The sequence below is a fragment of the Felis catus genome, chromosome C1 (genome assembly GCF_018350175.1).
Source record: "Felis catus isolate Fca126 chromosome C1, F.catus_Fca126_mat1.0, whole genome shotgun sequence".
Taxonomy (NCBI): domain Eukaryota; kingdom Metazoa; phylum Chordata; class Mammalia; order Carnivora; family Felidae; genus Felis; species Felis catus.
The window spans coordinates 178,443,919-178,457,687 of NC_058375.1; positions in this window are offsets into that span (position 1 = coordinate 178,443,919).

The following is a 13,769-nucleotide window of genomic DNA, read 5'->3' on the forward strand; positions in this document are numbered from 1 at the left end:
TGATGCAGGGTTCGAACCCACAAACCCCGAGATCATGACTTGAGTTGAGGTTGGTTGCTTAACTGACTGAGCCACCCAGGTGCCCCAGTTGATATGTCTTTTAATTTTATTTTAATTTATATGTTCCCCTTTAATTTTTGTTTTTTATTTTCATCACTGATGAACATGTATTCCTAAGACTTGACTATTATGAACAAGACTGCAATGAATCTCCTTGTCTTTTTCTGGGAATTGGTGCTTCATGTCCTCGTCTATTTTTTATTGGAGGGTTTGTGTTTTTTCCAAATGGATTTTTAAGAGATCTTTAAACGTTGGGGCACCTGGGTGGCTCAGTCGGTTGAGTGTCTGACTTTTGATTTCAGCTCAGGTCTTGATCCCAGGATTGGGGAACGTGTTGGGCTCTGGGCTGCGTAAGGATCCTGCTTCAGATTCTCTGTCTCTCCCCATGCCCTTCCCCACCTTGTGTGCACTCCCTGTCTCTCTCTCTCTCTCAAAAAAAAAAATTAAAATTAAAATGAGGTCTTTAAATGTTAAAAAAAAATACCTCATTTTCTGATATGCATGTCACAAATATTTTTTCCCAATTTGCTGTTTATATTTGACATATTTTGTGGTGTTTTTCTCTACAAAAGTTTAAAATTAGTGTTGTCAAAATTATGATTACTTTGTATCATGGATTTTGGTCTGCCACCTTGCTTAGATGGACCCTCTGTATCTCAATATCGTAAAAAACAAATCACTGATGTATAAAATCTTTTATATTCCTGTACTTATTTCAGTATAAGTGATTTAATTTCATTTTTTTCAAAATCCTGTCAGGAATTCTAATATCCCATGTTAAATAATCTGCATTTTCCATAAAGATGTGACATGCCACCTTTACTACACTCTAAATTCCTATGGTTTCCCTGCCCCCTTCTTTTGTACTTGAAATTTATTTGTGGAAAAAAACGAGTTTTTGAGTTTCTGCAAACCTGGATTTGTTGATTGCGTCCGTTTAGTGTCTCTTAGCATGCTCTGCTGTCCTCTATCTTTCCTGCAAATTATTGATTAGATCTTGAAGGTTGATTGGATTCATGAGGTGATTTGGATTTTTTGGGGGAGCAGGGTTATTTCATAGAATATTGTAGTGTTCTGTCAGCAGGAAGAGGGTGTCTGGGTCTCTCTCTCTCTCTTTCTTGTGATGCCATCAGCCATTGATAACTGATATCTAGACTTTATAATTTATTAGATATTGCAAAATGGTAATATCCTATTACTATGTCATTCTTTTTTACTTATTAGCTAGCTGAAATACTTGTATGAAGAAAAATACCTCTCATGTACTATTTGGTTATTAATGGTCAAGTTCATATAGAAAGGGAGGCTAAACATTAGATTACTTTTCTTTATTTACCAGTTTTCAAAATAATGACTTAATGTATCTACAATATGATCATTTAGATTTTTTGGGCATCATTGTTAACACATGGATTTAAACATATCGATGTGTTTAAATCCATTAAAGCTATTATTCTTATCATGCTCAAACTCTCCCTTCCTTGGCCAATGAGAATCTCTTCAAGCTGGTTCCAGAATCCCTCTGACATGACTCTAGTAGTTTTCAAGATGTTTTTTCCCTTCCCCTATGAGTGTGAAAAAATGTCTGACGCTTATCTTGTATATATTCTGCCTTGGACTTGGACTCAGGAATTTTTTTCCAAGGCTATTGAACAGAGATGCGGTGGGATATTTTATATTTTTGAGTGAAACACAGCAACATTCGACATCTGCTGGATGGGACATGAACTTCTGGCACAAAATCGTTTCCATTGCCAACATTAGGAAGTGCTATAATATTGTCAGTGATGACATATAATTGCAGTGTTAGGTTGTGGCAGCACTGGGGGTTCCTACAAAGGGCAGAGATGGTTCTAGGGGTTGAGGGTACAGTAATCAATATAAGAAATAAACACATTGCTTTTAGAAGCTAACTATTCTCAAGGGGGAATCTAGACAATAAAAAGATACAATACATAGCGTGGTTGATGATGTGCTATGGAAAAGATTAAATCAGGCAAAGGAATAAGTAGTGTTAAGAAAGAAGGAGGTGGGCAGTGATTGGAGGGGACATTGCTAAGGAAGGCCTCACTAAGTGTATAACATTTCAGGAAAGGCCTGAAGGAGGTGAAGGAATGAGCCATGTGGGTGGGTGGGGAGAAAGCATTCTGGACAGATGAAACAGTAAGTGCAAACACCCTAAGGCAGGGGCATGCCTGGTGGACTGGTCAGTAGCATAGGAGCCTGTGTAGTTGGCACACAGTGAACGTGGGAGAGACTGTTAGGAGAAGGACTCAGAGAGTGACACTGGGAGAGTGTGTGTGTGTGTGTGTGTGTGTGTGTGTGTGGTGTCGGTGGTAGTGGGGAAGCACAGAAGATTTATGGAGAGTTGTGGGCTACAAGAATTTAGGCTAAGGAATTTGATCATTACTGTGAGTACCAATAAAGAGTTTAGAGGAGGAGAATAACATGATCTAATTTATGTTTAAAAAGATTATCCTGACAGCAGTGTAAGAATGGGCTGGAGAAGGACTTGAGCGGAAGAAATAAGGAGACCAGTGCAGAGGCTCTTTCAATAAGCCAAGGAAATGATGGCTGTGAATTGGATCAGGCTGATAGCAGTGGAGTTGATAAGAGATAGTGAGATTCTGAGTGAGCGGATGAATGGATGGAAAGAAGGGTGTAAGATATGACCTGAGCAACAAGAAATATGGAATTATCATTGGCTGACATGGGAAGATGAAGATTGGGGGTGGGTGGGAGAGGAAGATTAAAAGTTCTGATTTGAACTTGTTGAGATGGAATGCCTGTCAGCTACCCAAGTGGAGATGAGGAGGAAGCAGAAGACTATACAAGTCTAGAATTCAGAAGCGAAGGCTGAGCTAATGCTACAAATTTGAGGGACATCAGCATACTGGTATTATTTAAAGCCAAGAGACTAGATGAGATACCCGAGGAAGTAAGTGATATAGTTTATTTTTTTTTTTATATTTTTTTTCAACGTTTTTTATTTATTTTTGAGACAGAGAGAGACAGAGCATGAACGGGGGAGGGGCAGAGAGAGAGGGAGACACAGAATCGGAAACAGGCTCCAGGCTCCGAGCCATCAGCCCAGAGCCCGCCGCGGGGCTCGAACTCACGGACCGCGAGATCGTGGCCTGGCTGAAGTCGGACGCTTAACCGACTGCGCCACCCAGGCGCCCCAATGATATAGTTTAAAGAAAAGGAGCTCCAAAAACCTAGGAGAGAAAAACAAAAGAATGGGCTCATGTTAGAGTAACATAGGAGCCAACCTGAAAGAGCTGGAATCATTTGAACAACAAAATGAATGAATGGATGGATGGATGGATGGATAAATGAATGATTAAATGGCAGAGAGACAGATCTTCCTTACAAAAGAATTCCATTTTGTATTTATAGATACTCTCCCCTTCAGATGATGGAAACTTTCTTGCCTTGAGGGGTGGGCTAGACTTAGTGACTAAATTCCAAATAATAGACTATAGGAAGGGAGAATTAGAACTTACAGTGGAGAAAGCTGGCGAATATTGGGAAATTCTCTCAAGAAATACTGGGAAACCATCATAGACCAGAGGAGACTAGAGAGACATGAAAAGTAAATGAAATATAGTACCCTGAATTGAATCACAGGGACAGAAAGAGAATATTTATAGAAAACCTGATGAAATACAAATAAATCTAAAGATTAGTTAATAGCAATGTACCAAGGATTGTATTGGGTATGTTTTTGTATTCTGTGGGATTTTTATCTTTTTGTTTTTCTTCGTTTGGCTTTGACAAATGTATTATGGTAATGTAAGATGTTAATAGATGAATGGTATACTCTCTGTATTATCTTTTCTACTTTACCGTAAATCTAAAATAATTCCAAAATAAAAAGTTGGTTTAATTAAAAAAGAAAAAAACAAGGAAAATGCAAGTATCTCCCTTTATTTAGAAAAGTTCTTCCCAAGATTGTCTATATTAGCTGGAACTCTGAAGCTATCAAACATATTCATTATGGCTGTGAATATAATCTTGGACTGTTCACCAATATGGAATAGGTAATCGGAGCCAATATCAGTTGCCTTGGTTACAGGAGACTTATTGCTTACAAAGAGAAAAAGTCAAGTAGATTCAAGCTTGACCTTGCTACATAGGAACTATAAAAAGGAAAATACCAGTCCTTACCAGGGAAAATGCAACATAGACCTACCAAGCTTGAGAGGCTGAGGGGAAAATGAGATCTGGCTGCCTGGCCAAGGAGCCATTTGATTAGGTGTTTTCCTTGATGTGGCTCATTTTTTAAAAATTGGGATTTGAGTAACTTAAACATATTTTAAATGATTTATTTTACGTCTTGAACATATGCTACCAATAACGTTGTTGTAGGTTCTAGTCATTAATATGTCATTTCTTTTACATATGAAATGTTTCCATTTATTAAAACAACAGCTGGAAACAACAACAAAAAGACTGAACATAGCAGAGGAAAACCTAGGGACTTCTGAAACTTATTACTAATGGCATAGAACACGTTAGTAAATTCAATTTCTAGCTTCACGCTGACTGTCTACAAGATTGTGAATTTATTTCTCCTGCTTTTTCAAAGTCTTTATTCCCAGATTACTTTTGTTTTCATTATAAATGATAACTTTACGGTACGTCATGCTCCCAGTGTATTTGCTCAATTTTATCATTAAGTACAACCTTTTTTTACCTTGTTTATATATGTAATGCACATATCATATTCTAATCTAAAATCCCTAAGGGCATGTATACCTTGGGAAATAGTATCATCTCTTGAGATAGTGATATTTCATTCTTTTAGAATTACATGAACATGCTTTAATGTAATTCCAGTAAAAGTATACGGTGTTTGTTATGGTAAGGTGGAAGGCAATGATGTCACCACTGGCTTTAGAATATCTCCTTTGGTTAGATTATCTTTGACATTTTTAGTTTGAGGCTTTTTTTCTTTATCTAACAACAACAATTTTTTTTTTCCCTTTTCTATCCCATCACCTGTGAAGTTGGTAGACAAACGAAACCTTGTAAGTTAGCACTTAGGTAGCATCTTTCATGCCCTGGGCACAAAAATCATAGCTAATGTCCACGCCTTTCCCATTCAATCTGTGTGAATACGCACCTGATGCCGGAATTCAAGGAATCGGAACAGTAGCAGCTTGTTACATCCAGTCCCCATCTATCAATTCACTAGAATAGGTCAAAGTGTGACCTTCGTGACTTTGTATCTGAGTTCCAGGAAGGAATTTTATTTTTAAAATGGTACATTTCGGGGGCGCCTGGGTGGCTCAGTCTGTTGAGCGTCTGACTTGGGCTCAGGTCATGATCTCGCGATTCATGAGTTCGAGCCCCGCATTAGGTTCTGTGCTGACAGCTCAGAGCCTGGAGCCTGTTTCAGATTCTGTGTCTCCCTCTCTCTCTGCCCCTCCCCTGCTCATGCTCTGTCTCTCTCTGTCTCAAAAATAAATAAAAACATTAAAAAAAATTTTTTTAAATGGTACATTTCGCTCAAGATATAAATTTCTAATGACTTTAAGGAGGTATTGAAAAAAAGGGGGGGAGGGGTCACCTGGAACACAAGACATGATTCAATGGCCAGAGGACCTTTTTGGACTTGTGACTCTCACTTAACAAAATAAAAAGTTTCTCTGTTTTAGGATCCTGGAGATTTTCAGCTCCCTGTTCCCCCAAGGCATGCCCCTTCACATACATCTAATTCAGATGCTTAAAAAAAAACCCAAAATGGACAGCGTCATTGTCTTTTCACTGTATTTTTAAGAACAATTAGAAAAATTTTTTTCCCCTGGGGGAATGGGACCCTGGATGTTTCCCCAGCCTTCAGGGGCTGGTTTCTGGGTCATAAAGGATCTCTGCTCTTTTACGGCTCCAATTTGTCACGTCATAGCCTAGGATTGGCACCCCCAAGGGCCCCATTCTGGTCACTTGTGTGAAACCAGTCATACTTCTCCTTTTTAGTTTACATTTAGCCCAAACAGGAGAATATGAAATTGTTTGAATGTGCCAAGAAAACTATTAGGAAACACTGCTTTGGGCAGCTTAAGCTGTCCAAATTTTATTGATACATCTGTTCTGTATTTGGATATACTCATTTAATTTAAAAAGGAATGTTTATTAACAACCTTGAGAAAGCTGAATAAGAATCATCAGCTTCCATTTAAAAAGATTTCTTTTCACGGATGCCTGGGTGGCTCAGTCGGTTAAGCGTCCTCAGACTCTTGATTTTGGCTCAGGTCATGATCTCACGGTTTGTGACACCTAGCCCCATGAGCCCCATGAGCCCCACGCGCTTAAGATTCTCTCCCTCTACTGCTCCCCCGCTTGTGCTCACGCACTCTCTCTCCTCTCTCTCTCTCAATTTTTTTTTTAAAAGATTTCTATTAAGTCACTTTGAATAGTATACTTTTTTTAATTTTTTTTTTTTTTAGTGTTTATTTATTTTTGAGAGACAGAGAGAGACAGCATGAGTGGGAGAGGGCAGAGAGAGAGAGAGGGAGACCCAGAATATGAAGCAGGCTCCAGGCTCTGAGCTGTCAGCCCAGAGCCCGACGCGGGGCTCAAACTCACAGACATGAGATCATGACCTGAGCCGAAGTCGGATGCTCAACCGACTGAGCCACCCAGGCGCCCCTGAATGGTATACTTAAGAGTATTTCAATAAAAAAGATATTTTCAATTGTCCAGGTTGGATGGTAAATATTAAGCCCACCCTTAGAATTTAAGATAATTACAGGATACTATGGGGTTAAAACTTGAAATGCAACTGAAAAGGTGTATTCTTGATATTACACTTCTTCCTAAACTTTTCAGATTTTGACATTCCAGTTTGGTTATTCTATTTTTCTGACAGATTTCTTTGTCTCCATCAATGCAAAAATGCCACTGTGGCATGCATATGTATTTTCAATTAATATAGGTTTGAATTAACTTAAAATTGTGTGAAACCTTTCGTTCAAAGACTCTTCAGGGATTGCAGAGTCAAGGTGGCAATTAGCATCCAATTTTAACACTCATTGAGCTTTATCTGCCAATGCCAAATCTCTCATTTTAAGTGAATAATTTTGATGGGGAAAAATCCGTCTTCTACAAATTCACGATGAAAGACTACTATTGCTCAAGCATAATTACTACGGCTGACATAAATACTTCAAAGTAAGCAACAAAACTCTCTCAATACTGTCAGCCCATCCTGTATTCAAAAATTCAATTTGAAGATAAGGAGAATTAAAAAGAAGATGAGAAATGGCATGCGTTCTAATCTGCCATCAAGGTTATTCAGTAGTCAAATTCCCTTGTTTTTTTTTTTTTTCTTTTGTAATATACTCTATCTTTTGTAAAACCTGATTACTTTAACAATACAGCTTTGTTTTCTACAATTTAAGTGTTCATCAGTGAGGCAGATTTCTCTTTGGAAGAAAAAATACTTAAAAGAAAAAAAATTAGAAAAGAAGAAGATTGAATTGTAAAAAGCGAAATAAATTGACTAGCCAATGTAAATGGTGCTGTGTCTAAACTTTCATCTTTCTTTTTCTGCAGCTGAATTAACCTGTTTATTTTGCTGTGCATCTTACTGGAGAAGATTAGTAATAGTTAAAAAGTCCTCATAGTCCTTAAACATGAGCTCCTTGATAAAAAGCCTGTTTTCTGCCACAGGAGCATGATTTGAGGGTCAGAGACGGGGGTTGTCAATAGACCAATCACAGGAAGTTAGAAATTCACCTGTTAGAGCCCCATATGTTTTTCTGTGCAACTTGAAGTTTCTCTGTGAGCTCAGTTTCAGAGTCATAGTGTGACCTCAGGTAAATTGCTTAACCTCTCTGGACATCATTTGACTCTAAGATCACCTCGCCAAGGTGCTTTTGCATTTCTAAAAAGAATTCTAAATGAATTCTTTGCATACAGAGAATATATAAATCAAACTGAAATATGGGATTCATTCATTCATTCATTCATTATGTTCTTGTTTATAGGCGAAATACATTATCCAACAAAAATACTCTATGACTAAAATAGGCTGTAGTCTGAAGGAATCTTTTTAGAGTTTGGAACTGGAAGGTTTTTGTTGTTGTTGCTGTTGTTGTTGTTGTTTGTTTTTGCAAAGCAGACCAGATACGTTTTTATTGTAATGGAATAGAGTGTTTCTCTAAAGGTGGCTAAGACAAGGCTCTTCTGCTTAAGTTTTGTTACAAAAAAATTTATACCAAAAAACTTAAAAATAAGACAAAGGGATGGCTATGTGTCCTTGCAGCGTCATTGAGGCCCATCCAAGGATAACTTAATTCTTTGGGGGAACATCCTTTTGTTTGGCATATCATTTGCTATTGATTAGGGCTTGAATTCTGTGAAGTTACATGTCCACGCATAGAGTTTTATCTGGTAGAGATGCAAACATTTCTGTCTACTAGAAAGTATAACTCCTAAGGTTACATTTTTATTGCTTTGTAGAATATCCATCAGTTTTGAATCTAATGCAGTAGTCTTATTCCAAGATACTTTCTTCAATTTCTATACCTGCTCAGTTATCTAAATATTCTTTTTTCCTTAAGTTTATTTACATTTTGAGAGAGAGAGAGAGAGCGTGAGCATGGGAGAGTCAGAGACAGAGGGAAAACAAGGATCTGAAGCAGGCTCCAGGATCTGAGCTGGCAGCACAAAGCCTGACACGGGGCTCAAACCCACAAACTGTGAGATGACGACCTAGCCAAAGTCTGATGCTTAACCGACTGAGCCAGGCGCCCCTGTAAATACTCTCTGAACCAGCTTTATCATTCTGCTGATTTCCTCATTAATGAGTTATGTAAATTTTGACACACTTTATATCTTAACGAGTCACAGTTGTAACATTAAGACATTTTTACTTTGACAGTTCGTTGTTGCATTTGCTACCTTCCTGCTGCCACCACCTGGAAGAGTTAAAGGGTTGCCCGAAGCAGAAAAAGTTCTAGTTGGAAATACTGAGCTCCTAGCTATTTGGATTTCCATCCTTTCCCCTTTTTCATCTGTGTCCTACCCCTACTTCATGGTGTCTGTTGTGATGATTGAATGCAATTATAGGACGGGGATTTGAGGCTTAACCATTTGTGCTTTTGACTATTTTCAAGCAACGTAACATGTACTGATTTGCAGTTGGGCTGAGGAATGAAGTTTGGTTGCAGGCTTTGCAACACTAATGTGCTGGAGTGACTCACAGAGGAAGGAAGGGTCCAGTACAGCCTCTGAGTTTTTACTTGGCAGTCTTGTTCTATGCTCATTAGCATGCACACAAACTCCCCTAAAGTGATAAAAACTTAGTTTATTTGTGTAAAATGGGCTATAAAAGAAAATCATCTGTTAGTGTTGCTAATGGTAATAAAGAGAAAGTCAGGAAAGCTAAGAACACAATGATTCTAAGCCACAGAACAGAAGTTTTGGAGGTGTGAAATACATTGAAAATTCACAGCTAATTCAGCAAAGAAAAATGAAAAATCTTTATCTGTCCTAATAATCTAGTTAATTAAAGTAACATATTTATTCTTATTTCGTGGTCAAAACTTAAATAGTATTGATGTTCCAAGGGTTTGAGAGAGGATTGTTTCTTTCAACTTGTGTTCATAATGTCTGAGTTTAAATTTTGGCTCTTCTACTAATTGGCTATAGGAACGATACCTATAATCTCTGGGTTGTAAATTCCAGGAGGACATTGTCTATTGATTTATTGAATATGTTACACGAAGTGGTAGGTTTGGGATAGATTAGTAAATGTTGCAAAGATCCCTGTCCTCAAAGAATTTTCATTTTGCATTATAGGAGGGGGAGGTAGGGACAAGGAGAAGATAGTGAATAGGCTATAAAAAGATAAATAAGTTATCAAGTACCTTAGAATATGATTAATGATGCAGAAAATAGAAAGAAATGGAACAGAGTGAGGGTTGGCAGGGTGTGTGTGTGTGTGTGTGTGTGTGCAGTTGTGTTGTTGCAGTAATAAATAAGGTGGTGAAGGTAAGCATCTGTGATATAACATTTGAGCAAAGACAATGAAAAGGTGGGGGAGTTAACCAAGCTGGGAGTAACATCTACACAGAAGAAATAACTAAAGTATAGGTGGTCAGATGGGAGGGTGTCTGGCTCACTTTCTAGGAATAGGGAGGGACCAGTGTGGCTGGAGTAGAGCAATTAAGGGGGAGAGTATTTAGAGATGCCTTCAGAGAGGTAAGTGATATGGATTGTCAGTCCTATAAGGTCTAGAGAGCCATTGTCTTCTACTCTGTGCCAATAGGGAGACAGTTGGGGATTTTGAGCAGAAGAGTGATATCAGAATGTGTTAAAAATATCTCTCTGGCTACCATGCTGAGACTAACTTCTAAAGGGATGGGGGCAGTGGGAGAACTGTTAAGAGGTTATCGCAGTAGCCATGTGAGAGATGATGGCTTGGATCAGGTGGCAGCAGAAAAAGTGGTGAAAAACATTCAGATTCTAAATATATTTTGAAAGTACAGCCAGCAAGATCTGTGGCTGGATCCAATGTAGGCTGTAAAAGAAAGAGAAAAGTCAAAGAGAATGTCAGGGATTTTTATCTGTTGAATGGGAAGTTGGGAGTGCCAATGAGGGTAGAGCAGGTTTGGTAGTGAGAGCAGGAATTCAGATTCGGGCATGTTGTGTGAAGATGTTTATTTTTACATCCAAGGACATATAAATCTGGAGTTGGAGTTGGAGATATACATTAGGGAGGTCAACAGCATATTAGTGGAATTTAGATCTATGATACTGCTGTGATCACCAAGAGAATCAGTGTAGTTAGAGAAGAGAACAGGACTAAGGAATGAGCCCTGGGTCATTGCCGCCTTAAAGGGTTGAAAGAGAAGAAAAAGGGCCGACAAAGGAGATTAGGATGAAGAAGCCAGTGATACAGGAGGAAAACCGGAGAATGTGGTGTCCTGGAAGCCAGGTGAAGCAAATGTGCTAAGAAGGAGGGAATGTTCAACCGTGCCGAATGCTGCTGATAGGGCCAGCAACTGGCTCCTGGATTTGGCAACATGGTGGATATTGTTCACATTGTTTTTTTTTTTTTTTTTAATTTTTTTTTCAACGTTTTTTATTTATTTTTGAGACAGAGAGAGACAGAGCATGAACGGGGGAGGGGCAGAGAGAGAGGGAGACACAGAATCGGAAACAGGCTCCAGGCTCCGAGCCATCAGCCCAGAGCCCGACGCGGGGCTCGAACTCACGGACCGCGAGATCGTGACCTGGCTGAAGTCAGACGCTTAACCGACTGTGCCACCCAGGCGCCCCTTGTTCACATTGTTAAGGGTAGTTTCAGTGGAGTAGTGGGGCAAAAGTCTGACTGAAATGTTTTTTTTCCCCCAGCTTATTTATTTATTTATTTATTTTTAAATTTTTTTTTTTAACGTTTTATTTATTTTTGAGACAGGGAGAGACAGAGCATGAACAGGGGAGGGTCAGAGAGAGGGAGACACAGAATCTGAAACAGGCTCCAGGCTCTGAGCTGTCAGCACAGAGCCCGACATGGGGCTTGAACTCACGGACTGAGAGATCATGACCTGAGCCGAAGTCGGCCGCTTAACCGACTGAGCCACCCAGGCGTCCCTATCTTTATTTATTTATAGCAAGCTGGGGGAGGGGCAGAGGGAGAGAGAAGAGAGAGAATCCCAAGCAGGCTCTGTGCGGTCAACACAGGTAAATTAAGTTATGACAGCATTAAAAGCATTAAGAGCATGGGCGCCTGGGTGGCTCAGTCAGTTAAGTGCCCAACTCTTGATTCCATCAGGTCATGATCTCATGGTTTGTGGGATCAAAGCCCCACGCTGGGCTCTGTGCTGACAGTGTGGAGGCCTGCTTGAAATTCTTTCTCCCTCTTTCTCTGTCCCTCCCCTTCTTGTGCGCGTACGCCCTCTCTCTCTCCCAAAATAAAAAAACATAAAAAGAGTACTAAGAGCGTATTTGAGAATGAGTTCATAAATTTAAAATGAGACCATTCAGCATGACTCTGTTTTTCTCCAGTCACATTCAGTTGTTCGGGGGAGACTGGGCATAGGGAAGAAGGTTGGATTTTAACCAAGACCCTGGTCTTTCAAGTAAGTGTGATAACTCTGAAGAGAGGCAAAGGAGTCAAGGGTATATATAAAGAAACAATGATAAAGATTAGTTATTGAATTTAAGCTTGATATGTATGGGGGATGGTCAAATTAAGGAGTGAGGGACAGTGGAATGGTGGTAGATAAATAAATTAATGGTCCCAATTAGTTTAAAAGCTGATCAGGGGGTAGAATCATAGAAGAAGTGAGCTGGATGGATTGGAGGTGGTGGTCAGAGGGTAGCATACATGAAATTAACATAAAAAAGAGTTGCACTTATTGTTGATGATGTGGTCTAGGAATATGACCATGGAATTTAAGTCTGTGGTAGAATGGTTGGCATGGAGAAATTTAAGGAATTGAGGGTGTGGGCATGATAATCTACTTGTGTGTCCATAGCTTCAGGAATTAAGATAAGAGCTGTATTAAAGAGTATGATTATGAGCCAGGAACTAGAATCTAGAGAAATGTGGAGGATGGCAGAAGCATCACTGGAGTGTGATATATGATGATGTGAGATCTAAGCTGGCATTTTTAGGGAAGAGGGAAAGAGAAGTCTGAAAGAAATAAGGAGCAAACATGACATCTACCTATCCCTAGGCTTGAAGAACTGAGCTCTACAATAGGAAAATCAGTCTTCACCTGGGAGGCTGAGGGGATGTTCTCAGGAGAAAGTCAGGTTTGGGTGAGGGCAAAGAGTAGAGAGTTTTCAGAGAATTGTTCGTGAAAATAAGATGTGGCAACCAGCCCCCAAGATGGTACCCGATGATTCTCACTTTCTGGCAAAGAAGCCTTTTTGAAAGTCTTCTGCCTTATTGAATCTGGCTGAGCTGTGTGACCAATAGGATACTGCAGAAATGATGACGTGTACTTTGGGGGGCAAGGTCATAAAAGGCACTGCAGAGTCTGCTTTGCTCTCTTAGACCACTGGCTCTTGGTGAATCCAGCCACCAGCCATGAGGACACTCAAGCAGTCCTGTGCAGAGATCCTTGTGGAGACGAAGAGAGCCCTCCTTCCAACAACTAGAAGCCACTTGCCAGCATATGAGTGAACCACACTGGAAGAGATCTTTCCTTCCCAAAGCTTCAGATGACTGTAGCTCCAGCTGACAACTGACGGCAGCCTCACAAGAGACTCCAAACTAAAACTGTCTAGTCAAGACATGATCTAATATCCAATATGGCAAGGCTAATGCTATATAATAAATGATTTTTTGAAGGCCACTAATTTTTAGAGTAGTTTGCTATGCAGAAAATCTATTGATAACTAATCAAAGGGGGTTTTTGCAAATGAGGGTCATGGATTTCAGAAGGCATAGTGGATGGGTTTCAGGACTGGTGGAAAGAAGGGAGAAGGTGCCAGAATGAAGTACGTAGTGGGGCTTGAAGGGGATTAATGTGTGGAGATGAGGAGGAATCTGGGAGGTTTTGTGGCGGCTGACATACTGAGGATAATTGCATAAAAGATGGTTATCAAGATGGTGGTGGTGAGAGCATGTGTATGGTGGTGAAGAGGAAGAGGTTTCTGGAGATCTGTCTTCACCTTTAATGATGGAAATAGAAGTGCCAGAGTGGTCTTCCTCCCAGGGCCAATGGAAAAGTGTTTTGGATGAG